General features: G+C 46.9%; 1 pseudogene; it reads right to left on the bottom strand.

The window, feature by feature from the left end:
* Window positions 1-1,904: 1,904 nt before the first annotated feature.
* On the bottom strand, window positions 1,905-11,846 carry LOC116273520 (annotated as a pseudogene).
* Between the last annotated feature and the right edge of the window lie 382 nt (window positions 11,847-12,228).

The raw sequence follows: 12,228 nt of genomic DNA, 5'->3' as shown, positions 1-12,228 counted from the left end.
TCTTATCTGGCGCCCTGCCCATGCAGTTGGCGATGCTGACCACATCATGGGGAGGGTGGCGTGCATGAGCTCTTCCTGCCTTTTCATGAGGCGGCGGGTGCTCACTCAAGAGTGGAAATGGCTTCCTGGGGTGTTCTCCACTGGGGCAGCACCTTGTGTCCCTCACTGCTGACCAGCTCAAAACCGTCTCAGATCTGGCCTCGGACCGAGGGTGACTAAAATCTGTGCTTTGACGAAAGGCTTCATGTGTGCACATTTGTTTTATCTGTGTTTCAAACTCTTCTCCGTGTATAATGTCTGAGGAAATATCTATGGGTATTCATGAAGGCGTTGTCCGGAAACAATTGTAGCCAGATAAACCATTAGGATGTTTCATGCTTGTATTTCTAGTATGACAGCAGAACCAGTTTAAATGATTTAAATACCCAGGGAAGGATTATGCCATTATTTACAATCTTAGAACTGTTCTTTACATCAACAAACCCACAACATGTCAATTCTGGATTTTTGTCGTTTTATCTACAATTTGTCTCATGACCTGAGAGTCCAGAGTCCCAACTCATGGTTCGCTCTCACTCTGTCTCTCTGCCTCCCTCATTTTAAATTGTGTGGAAATATCCAGTAACATAATGCTATAAAAAATCAAGTGTCCCCCAGCACTTTGGGAGGCCGAGGTGTTGGATCAGCAGTCCGGGAGTTCGAGACCTCTGCTGGAAGTGAAACCATGTCTCTGCTAAAAATACAAAAATTAGCCATGCCTGGTGGTGGGCACCTGTCATGCCAGCTACTCAAGAGGCTGAGGCAGGAGAATCGCTTGAACCTGGGAGGTGGAAGTTGCAGTGAGCCGAGATTGTGCCACTGGAGTCCAGCCTGGGTGACAGAGCGAGACTCTGCCTGAAGAAATATTTAAAAAGCGTAGCAAATAGCCTGTAATAAAACTAGAGGACTCCAGCTACCAAATTTTAAGGGTTTGTATAAACCTACGGAATGTGCAGCATCCTCAAGAGAGCGAACACAGAGAGCCCCTTATCGGAAAACAGTCTCTAAAATACATCCGTGAACACACAGTCCCGTTAGAGCTCACAAGGCTGCCGTGTGGTTTAAGGAGGAATAGAATGTCTTCTCCATAGATAACACGGGCCCAAGGGTTACACATAGAAAAAAATAAATCTACACGTATTCTCACACTATAAACCACTTCTTGTTTTTTATCTTGTTGTTGTACATTTTTTATGATTTATATTTAAAATTGAGAAATAAAAGTTAGATACAGTCGTGCTTCACTATTCGTGGGTGATTGGTATCAGGATCTCGGCTCAGATACCACAGTCTGCAGGTGCTCAAGCCTCTTACATAAAATTGTACAGCGTTTGCATATAACCCATGTTCATCCTCCTGTATACATGAAATCATCTCTAGATTACTTATAATTCCTGACACAGCCTACACACCATTCCGTTTGTGTCCATTCAGCATAGTTTTGCTTTTTGGAACTTTGTGGATTTTTTCTCTGAATATTTTTGATTTATAGTTGTCTCAACAAACACCTGTAAATCCCACAGGTCTGGAGGAGCGACTGTGTATTTATGGTATGAAAGATGATGTGTGGACATGTGTCCCCGTGGAGATGAGACTAACAAGGCCTATGACTCTACAGGTGTTTCATCTTGGAATGGCTCTGCCAGCCTTCCAAGTCTGCAGAGAGTAAGAATATCACTTGTTCATCTCATTCACGATCCTTGCAACCTTCTATGCGCTGCATCGTTGGATGGAAATTGGAGTCCCAGACAGAAATTAGGCTCCATTCTGCTTCCAGAAGGTCAGAGTCCAGGGGTGAGAACCCAGTGGAGAACATATGGGGCTATACGGACATAGTAATGATAACACCAGGAACTTTCGGCGAATAAAGAGTCACAATACCTAAAGGATGAGGGCAGTGGTGTTTATTTGAAGAGGAGAGAGCTACATTGAAATGATAAAAAAATTTATAAGTTTCACTGCTGACAGAAGGCTGAAAGATAGTCTGAGGGCAGGTGGAACAGCATGAGGGAAGGTGGCACAGCATGCGTCTAAGTGCTGTGTTAAGAGGGAGCCTCTTGTATGTTTGGAACTGTGAGTTCCTTAGTGTGATCGCAGCCTCCAGTAGGACTAGGAAGTAAGCCAGTTAGATTGGAGAGGTGGGCAGGGGTCAAGTGAAATGGAGAATTGTGGGCTCAGCAAAGGAGTGTGTTTTCTCTGCAGCAGGCAGTGGGAACCACAGACATTTGTAAGCGAGAGAGAGGCACGTTCAGATTCGTGGTGTGAGGAAGAGCGATGCCCTAAGATGCAGACTCACACCTTCAGATTCCTGCGGCTGGTACATTGGAGCTGTGAAGCCGGTTTTGAGACAGGGCTGTTGTCTCCCTAGAAGACCCCTTCAAGGCCTGACGGTGGTGCTCATGGATAGAAGACAACTTTCGATCTGGACTCAGCATTTGGAAGGTCCGTGTACACGCTGGTATCTGTTGGGGGTGTCTTGGGCCTCTGAGAAGGGCGAGTGATTTTTCCCTGTGTGAGAACGCAGTGATCCAACTGTGCATATGTCACCTCCTGAGGGTCTTGTTCTTCAGAGTCCTGGAGAGAGGGAAATGTTGAGTGAGGGAGGGGCTCACATTCTTCAGGACTATTAGGGAATAAGGCAGTATCCACGAGGTTGGGCCGAGGAGGACCTACCTCCCTGTTCACTGTTCTGTCCCCCGCAGGCTCTTGGTCCATTACAGCAGCATCTGTAGGAGACAAAAGTCATCAAAGCAGCTGGGAGGGCACGTCTGGGTCATCATTTCATGAGCAGATACCAACACACCGGGGGAGGCCGTAGGTGCCTGAGGTCCCTGCCAACAACCAGACTCAGACATTCTATCTCTCTGAGCTGAAGGACCCATCCCATGAAGAGCTCTGAGTTCCCATCCCAGTGATTCTGCCTCCCACTTTCTGCCTGTCATGGAACCTTCTCCTGGATGTCAGTGGCTGCAGGGACATGAGGATACAGTTCAGAATCAGGTAATGGTCTGTGAGCTGAAGGCAGGGACAGGGCGTCTGGTGCTCTCTGTAGAAATCCCTGCCTCTGTGGCTCCTGCCTTGGGCCAGAGACCATCCTGCCGGTGAGGAACACACACCTGCGTGCTCCCATCCCACTTCCCCACACGACTCTGAGGTCTGTGGCCTCTGCTTCGTGAGACTTACTCTTTTTGTTGGAGCACCAGCGATGCAGGAGAAAGAAGAAGATGGTGAAGAGGATCATGACCACTGAGGTCCCAATCAGAACATGCAGGTGTCCGGGGTTACCTGGAGGAAGAGGAGACTCCAATAAGAAGCTAATCACAGCATTTCCTTCTTATGGATTGTCTCTCGTTTCTTGATTGACAGGTAACCATGTGGAATGTCTCCTTAGGACAAGCGGCTTGATGGCGGGAGACCCAGCTTTCTCCTGCTCTCTCAGTTATAGCTCTCACAGTCACCATGGAACCTGCTGAACATACAACTGCTTTAGTTTAGATGTTTGACCCCTTGAAACCTCACATTGAAATTTAACCCCCAGTGTGGGAGGTTGGGCCTCTTGGGAGGTGTTTGGGTCATGGAGGTGGAATCACCATGAATAGATCAATGCTGTCCCACACGACGGGGTTAGCAAGTTCTCCCTCTATTAGTACTCTGGACAGCTGGTTGTTAAAAAGAGCTTGGGGCCGGGCGCAGTGGCTCACGCCTGTCATCCCAGCACTTTGGAGGCCAAGATCGGCAGATCACGAGGTCAGGAGATCGAGATCATCCTGGCTAACACGGTGAAACCCCGTTTCTACTAAAAATACAAAAAATTAGCCGGGCGTCGTGGTGGGCGGCTAAGTAGCTGGGTTAGAGGCATGAACCACCATTCACAGCCTTGTATATTATGCTGGAATCGGTCCCTTCATTTGCACCATGCCTCGTCTTTCTATCACTCCTCTGCCAGGTATTGATTTACATGTAAGAGAAATAAATCTCAGAAAGAAATTAATGAAGCAAGGAATAAACAACTAGGAAAAATCAAACCCAGCAAGCCCTCCCTGCAAATGATTCTACCTCACAAACATATCCTGTATCCATCCACTTCATCTACTCAGTGTCTAAGTCAGCACCACGTTTCACCAGTGGGGCGGGAACCGCCTTTTCCACGGTCTCCTAGATTCCAGTTACACACCTGGGCCTCCCTTATGTTCATGTCAGTCACTATTAATCATGTAGGGATTCCTAGTTAGCCCGAGGTGAATCCAAGGGCTGTGAGTATAAAACACACACTCCTTGTCCTCCTTAGTTTCCTGTGTGCCCAGTGTGCTCTTCTGTCTCTCTCCAGTGGTCTTGTAATTCTCCCATCTCATTCCCAGCATTTCAGGCAGAGCCTCTTCCTTCCACATAAGATTGTTTTCACCTTTGTGCCTTCACGGCTGACAGCTGTGTGTGGAAAATCTTTCCGCCAGTCTTCCATTTTTTTCATTAACATCACAAATACGTGATTAGTGAGACCTTCTCTGTCACCTGAAGTTATACACTCAGCATTATCTATTATTTATTTTAAATTCTGGCTGGGTGCCGTGGTTCACGCCTATAATCCCAGCACTTTGGGAGGCTGAGGCGGTCGGATGACTTTAGATTGGGAGTTGGAGATAGACTGGGCAACATGGTGAGACATCGTCTCTACCAAAAATCTACAAAAAGAATTAGCCAGGTGTGGTGGCAGGTGCCTGTAATCCAAGCTACTCGAGAGGCTGAGGCAGGAGAATCACTTGAACCCAGGAGGCGGAGGTTGCAGTGAGCCAAGATCGTGACACTGCACTCCAGTGTAGGGGATAGAGCGAGACTCTGTCTTAATAAAAATAAATAAATAAATAAACAAACAAATAAATAGATTTTATGCACAGATAATTCCCAATAGATCAGCTATTTATAGGTCCACTTGTGCATTCATTTTCTTTCCTCTCGTTTACCCATCTGCAACGTCAGTGTCCCAAGAGCACAGGCCAAATGCATCCTGTTTACTATTTGTGGAAGGCAGGAGAATCCAGCCCACCCCAAAAATGTGCCTGTCCTAGCCTTCATACCTTGTGAATATGTGATTTTACGTGGAAAAGAGGAATGAAGATTGCAGATGGAATTATGGTTGCTAATCAGCTGAACTGAAAAGGAGGGTATCCTGGATGATATTACGGAGATGATAATGGATTATCTTGGTGAATGCAATATAATCCCAAAGTCCTTAAAAGATGAGGAAGAAGGCAGAGAAAGAGGCGTGGACAAGGAAGAAGGGTCTGAGTGATGCCATGTGAGTCGTGACCAGTCTTTGTGGGTTTTGAGGAAGGAGGAAGGGGACCAGGAGCCAAGGACCGTGGGAGCCTCTAGAAACTGGGACATGTGAAGAGCAGATTCTCGCCTGGAACCTTCGGAGGGAAGGCAGCCTTGCTGTCACCTTGATTTTAGCCCAGTGAGGTGCATTTCATCCTTTGAGCTACAGCACTGTAAGATAATTAAAAAGCCGTTTTGTTTTCATGCACCAATTTTGTGGAAATTTGTTATGGCAACAGTAGGAATGGATTCCAACTGCACAGCCTGAGCATGGGGCCATGGCTGAATGAGTCAGTGAGTCGAAGTGTGCGTGCATGAGCTCTGTTCTCTGTTACTCAAGGCTCTTGCTCTGCTGAGTCAGCCAGGGTTGCCTCATGACCAACAGGAGCTCATTCCTTGGCAAGTGGAACTTCTTTAAAACATCTCACCCTCATTAGATGTTCCCTTCCCTTCCCTCTTTCAAGCCCCCAGGAATTTATCCTCCAGTTAAGAATGCAGGGAGAACAAACACTGCATTTTTCCTGAGAAGGATGTGAGATTTGCAATCATTCTTCCAGCTTGTAGGAGGTCTCAGCCGCAGAAGATTAGAGATTAAGAGACTTCACGGAGCCCTGTGCTGGGCCAAGATCCCTTTTGCTGTTGGAGTGTCTGGAGTTCTGAGAGATGGTGGAAGACAGGCCCACAATCAGAGCTGGGAGGTGCTGAGCCAAGGCTTGACTCCAAGGCTTCCACCTCCCCAGGTTTCCAAAAGCAGAGATAAGAGGGATTCTTTACTCACTGGTTTTGGAGTTTGGTTCAGTGGGTGAAGGCCAACTACTTGAAGGGTTTCCTAGAATAGAGACAGGAGAGAGGTGAGGAAATGAGGGTGCCTGTCCTCTACTCAAGGGAAATCTTTGAGGTTGGTTCACGGCCAACACTGTGTTATCCAACAATGGGTTCTGGGAGTCCTGGGATCCTCTTCTCCATAATTTTTGTATGTGTTACCCATTATCTCGAGACTTTAAGATATAGAGGGAAAACAGGAACACACATTACCTGACTTAAAAATATGTTACAGAGCTATAGTAAACAAAACAGCATGATGTTGGCATAAAGAAAAGTGCATAGAACAATGGAGAAAAATGAAGAACACAGATATAATCTATGCATCTACATTCAATGGCTTTTTTTTTTTTTTTTTTTTGAGATGGAATCTTGCTCTGTCACCCAGGCTGGAGTGCAGAGGTGCATTCTTGACTCACAGCAACCTCCGTCTCCTGAATTCAAGTAATTCTCTTGCCTCAGACTCTTGAGTAGTGGTATGACAGGAGCTGACTACCATGCTCAGCTAATTTTTGTACTTTTAGTGGAGACAGGGTTTTACTATGTTGGCCAGGCGGGCCTCTAACTCCTGATCTCAGGTGATCCGCCTACCTTGGCCTCTGAAAGTGCTGGGATTGCAGGTGTGAGCCACCATGCCCAGCCAATCCAATGCATTTTGACAAAAGTGTCAAGAACCTACAATCAGGAAAGGACAGTCTTTTCAATAAACGATGTGGGGAAAACAGGTTATCTGCATGCAGGGAATGAAACTGCACTTCTACCTCTCACCATTCACAAAAGTCAAATCCAAATGAATTAAATACATGAGTCTAAGTCCTGAACCTGTGAAACATGTAGAAGAAAATATTGGGGAAATGCTTCAGGTCATTTGTCTAAGAAAAGACATTTTGTTTAAAACCTCAAAAGCACAAGTAATCAAAGCAAAAAACAGACCACAGGGATTACATCAAACTAAGCAGCTTCTGCACTGCAAAACAAGCAACCAACAAAGTGAAGAGACAACCCACAGAATGCGAGCAAATATTTGCAAACTGTGCGTCTGAGACGGGATTTATAACTGGAAATATAAGAAGCTCACATAACTGAATAAAACAAATAATTTAACTAAAAAATGAGCAAAAGACATGAACAGACATTTCTCCACAAACAAAACATATAAATGGCCATCATGTGTATGAAACACTGTTTATTAACACTCATTATCAGAGAAGTACAAATTAGAATCACAATGAATTATCATTTCACCCCATTAAAACGGCTTTTATCTGCAAGACAGGGAAAACAAATGCTGGCAAGATGGTAGAGAAAGGAGAACCCTGGTATCCTGTTGGTAGGAAGGTAAATTAGTACAGCCATTATGCAGAAAAGTATGGAAGTTCTTTAAGAAACTAAAAAGAGACTGGGCATGGTGGCTCATGCCTGTAATCCCAGCACTTTGGGAGAGCGAGGCGGGCACCTGGCTTGAGGTCAGGAGTTTGAGAGCAGCCTGGCCAACATGGGGAAACCCTGTCTGTACTAAAAAATACGAAACGTAGCCAGGCGTTGTGGTGTGCACCTGTAATCCCAGCTCCCAGGGAGGCTGAGGCAGAAGAATCATTTGAATCCAGGAGGCCTCTGCCTCCCAGAAGGTTGCAATGAGCCTGGATTGTGTCACTTGCACTGCAGCCTGGGCTACAGAGGAAAGCTCTCCCTCGAAAACAAAAACAAAACAAAAACCAAACAAAAACCAAACAAAAGACTAAAAAGAGAATTTTCATAGTATTCACAAATTCACTACTGGGTTTACATCTAAAGGAAAGGACTTCAGTGTATCGAAGTTCTATCTGCACTCCCATGACTGTTCCAGCACAGTTCACACTAGCCAAGATGTGGAGTCAACCTAACTGCCCATCAGTGGATGAATGAATAGAGAGACTGTAGTACATACACACAGTGGAGACTACTCATCCATAGAGATAGTAACATCCTGACATTTGCAGCCACATGGATGGAAATGGAGCTCATTACAAAGAATCCCAATTCTCACCCTTATGCAAGAGCTCTAAAGTGGATCTCAAGAAGGTAGAGAGTAGAATGGTGGCTATCAGAGGCCAGGAAGGGAATGATGGAGGGTAAAAACAACACAAAACAAAAACCAGAACAGAATATAAATGTATTTATGACCACTAGACTTTACACTTAAAAATGGTAAAGGTGGTCAATTTTATAGGTATTTTTAACCTCAACAAATACTTTTTCAAATGAAAAGAAAAGGTTGTAAGGGTTGCTGGTGATGATATCTCTGTGTGGGTGAGACGCCGGGATGGGCTTCTGGGAAATGGGTAAGGTTGAGGGGCTGAGGGAACCTCTGATCTCCCCAAACTGAGCCCAGTCTCCCTCCTCTGGGTCTGTCCTGACCAGTTTCTCCATCTGCCTGGGTGCCTGGAGCCCTGACCGCGGACCACCACGCAGGCCATGCAGGAGGGTTTGGAGGTGCCCTCTCTGCCATCCTGCGTCCTGATCCCGCCCTCACACCGAAGCTTGGTCTTCTCTCTGAACCTGTCCATGCTTCTCTCCATCATCAGCAGCAAGTTCCTCAGCTATGGCTCTGGGATCATAAGACATGGGACAGGCATGGGGTTTCCTCACCTGTGACAGAAACGGGCAGTGGGTCACTTGGGACTGACCACTCGTAGGGTGCAGTACGGAAAGAAGCGAAGCATCTGTAGGTTCCTCCGTGGGTCACAGGGCCCAGAGGGAAGTTGGCCTGGAATGTTCCATTGACGTTTGGCACTGCAGGAAGCCTAAGTTCATGGGTCTCCCCCTCCCTGGATAGATGGTACATGTCAAAGGAGCGCCGGGAGCTGCAGGACAAGGTCACGTTTTCTCCTGCCTGAACCGTGGGGCCCGGCTGGGCTGAGAGAGAAGGTTTCTCATATTTACCTGGAAGGAGAAGAGGCAGTTTCTTCAGGGAGGTTTTTCCCTGTCACAGCTCCCCTCACATCTGAGCTGAGAACTCACTCCTCTGATCTATGACCTAATGCTCTCTCTGTCTCTCACCCTCCACCCCGTCTCTCTTCAGGTCTATTTCCTCCTTCCACTTTCTCTGTCTCTCTAGGTCTCTGACCTCACTTCCCCAGCCTGAGGTGTGTTTTCCCTTTTTGTATTGTTTTCTTCTCTCTGATCCTCCTTGGATTGTTGACTTGATCTTCCTTTTTCTTTAATTCTGAGTTTCTCACTTTCTGTCTTGTTCATAACCTTCTGCACATTTCTATCTATTATCTATCGATAGATCTATCTATCTACTACCTGTCAATCTATCAATTATCTATCTGTAATCTATATCTATGTATCATGTGTCTCTCTCTCTATCAATTGTCTGTCTCTCTATCTATCCACCATTTATCTATTATCTATATCTATGTATCATCTGTCTATTCCCTCTCTATCTGTCTGCCTCTGTGTCTCTATGTATCATCTACGTATCTATGTATCTATCTATGTGTCTATCTACCTATCTGTATATCTATCGATCCATCTATCTATCTATCTATCTATCTATCTATCTATCTATCTAATCTATCATCATCTCCATGTATCATCTATCAATTGCCGTCTAAGTATCTATAACCCATCCACTACCTATCATCTACCTATTTATCATCTATCTATATCTACCTACCCATCTACCATCTGTCCCTCTCCATCTCGTTGTCTTTCTCTGGCTCTCAGTCTCTCTAGTTCTATTTGCAATCCATCCCCACATCTTTATCTATCTCTGTCTTTGTGCCCCGCCCTCAGGGTTCTGATTTTGGAGCTTTTCTCTGTTCCCTTCCATCATTCTCTCCACTCCTCTGCCCTCTTTTCTCTCTCTTTATGTGTCTGTGAGTCTCTCAGTCCCCTTCCTCTGGCTCATTCTCTGTGTGTTTATGTCTTTGCTTTTTGATGTTCCTGATTTCTCTCTGTGTCTCTCAGGTAATCCTATCATATGTGGGGTTATGTGGAATATGAACCTCAGAATCCAGTCTGGGGACCCCAAGTTCACACAGCATACAGGGGTTGGTGTTCTGGGGCCATGATATCCTGGGATGATAACTCTCCACTGCACGGAAGGCAGAGGTGTCAGAACAAACACGGCATCTGTAGGTGCCACAAGGTCTGAGGCCACAGGGCCTGACTCAGGACAGGAATATGGGCGTCCTTGGGTTCTCCTGGTAGAAACGCTTTGTGGAGGTAAAACAGAAATGAAGCTTGTAACCTGTGCCAGGTATCTGAGCAAAGTCAGCATGGAAGGACGACTCTCTCTGGGACATGTCTGTGTGTCTGGGTGTCCCCTTTAACTCTTTCTCTCTTTTCTACCTCCCTGTATGGCCCCTGTGTCTGTCCTCTGTTAAGACACCTGGTCTGTACTTGTGTCTCCTGTTTCTCTGTCTCTGTTGGTACAGACCTCCCCAAGTGAGTCTCTCTCCATAAGAATCCCACAATCATCTTCCTCATGACCACCCGGGGTTTCCAAGTCCTGGATCATTCACTCTGTGTCCCAGTGACAATGAGAAGAATGTCCGGACACTCTCACCTGTGATCACGATGTCCAGGGGGTCACTGGAAGCTGACAACACATAGGGGGAGTGAGTGACAGAACCATAGCATCTGTAGGTCCCTGCAAGGGCAGACGTCGTGGGACCCATGGAATAGTTGGCCTGGGAACCCCCACCGTGGAGCTCTCCAACAAGGTGCAAGGACTTCTTAAAGGTCACCTCACTTTGCAGAAAGAAGTGCTCAAACACGGTATCTGATGAACATTGTAGGGTGACCGTCTCTCCTGATTTCACCAGGGGACCTGGGAGGGCCAGGAGGGAAGGTTTTCTGTGGACTCCTAGAAAGAGAGGTTGTGATTTAGAAGGCGTCTCCCTTTGTCATCATATCCATGGCACCTGGAATGAGTGAGGGTTTCCCTCCCGGCTGTCTGTCTCTCTCCTCCCTCTCTGTGTCTCTCTGTCTTTTATCCCCTGGTGCAGGTCCCTTCATCTGTGTCCCTCCCTCTTCTCTGTCCGTCTGTCTCTAGTAGCCTCAGACGTCCTTCCCACTGGGCTCAGCCTCATCTGTTAGGCTGTTGTATCTGTTTCCCACTCATCTCTTTCCTGCTGTCTATGTGGGGGTGGAAGAGGAACCACGGCAGGCTGCATGTCCAGGCTCTCAGCAGCCTGGTTCAATCTCTTTTGGACAAACTGGAGTCCCTGGCAGGAGGTATGAACTGATCAGTAAGGCAGGCACCAGTGTCCACACCCCCTGTTCCTGGTGGGGATTGGGAGCCTCTCCTGCCATGCCTGTGCCTTCTCCACGGCCTCAGCTTCCACAGGGTGGCTCCTGGTGCTGGTTCGAGGAGCATCGACCCCTCCCTATGTGAATGGAGCCTGGCGGTGGCATCAGCGTCCTGCCCTTCCTGATCTCGGGGTTGCCAATCTTCTCCTTGTTTGGTTTCTTTAATTAATTGATTAATTAATTAATTTTTGACACAGAGTTGACTTTTTCACCCAGGCTGGAGTGTAGTGGTGTGGTCTTGGCTCACTGCAACTTCCTCCCGGATTCAAGAGATTGAATCCAGTCGTTGGATTACTCGTGCCCACCACCATGCCCGGCTATCCTTGTTTGGTTTCCTAACTTGTCCTTGACCTGTTTCCTGTGTTGGTTTCCTGTTACTGCTGCAGAAAATTATCACAAACAAGGCGGCAGGAGAGAACACACTGACCCTTCCACTTCTGGAGACAGAAATTGGATCCAGTTCTCCCTAAAAAAAAGGCGTCTACAGAACTGCGTTCCCTGTGGAGACTCAGCGGAGCGGTTCTCTTGACTTCTCCAGCTCGTAGAGGCCACCAGCCATTGTGGCTCGTGGCCTTCCTCCACCTTCAAAGCCCACAGTGGCTGATGGACTCTCCCACGACGCTGCTCTAATACTCACTCTCCTCTTCCTCCTCCTCTCACGAGGACCCTTGTGATTACACTGAGCCCCCTGGGACAGTCCAGGCCATCTCCCCATCTCAAGGTCAACTCATCAACAACCTGAGCTCCATCTTC

The sequence above is a fragment of the Papio anubis genome, unplaced genomic scaffold (genome assembly GCF_008728515.1).
Source record: "Papio anubis isolate 15944 unplaced genomic scaffold, Panubis1.0 scaffold804, whole genome shotgun sequence".
Classification (NCBI taxonomy): Eukaryota; Metazoa; Chordata; class Mammalia; order Primates; family Cercopithecidae; genus Papio; species Papio anubis.
This window is presented reverse-complemented; position numbering and strand designations above follow the sequence as displayed.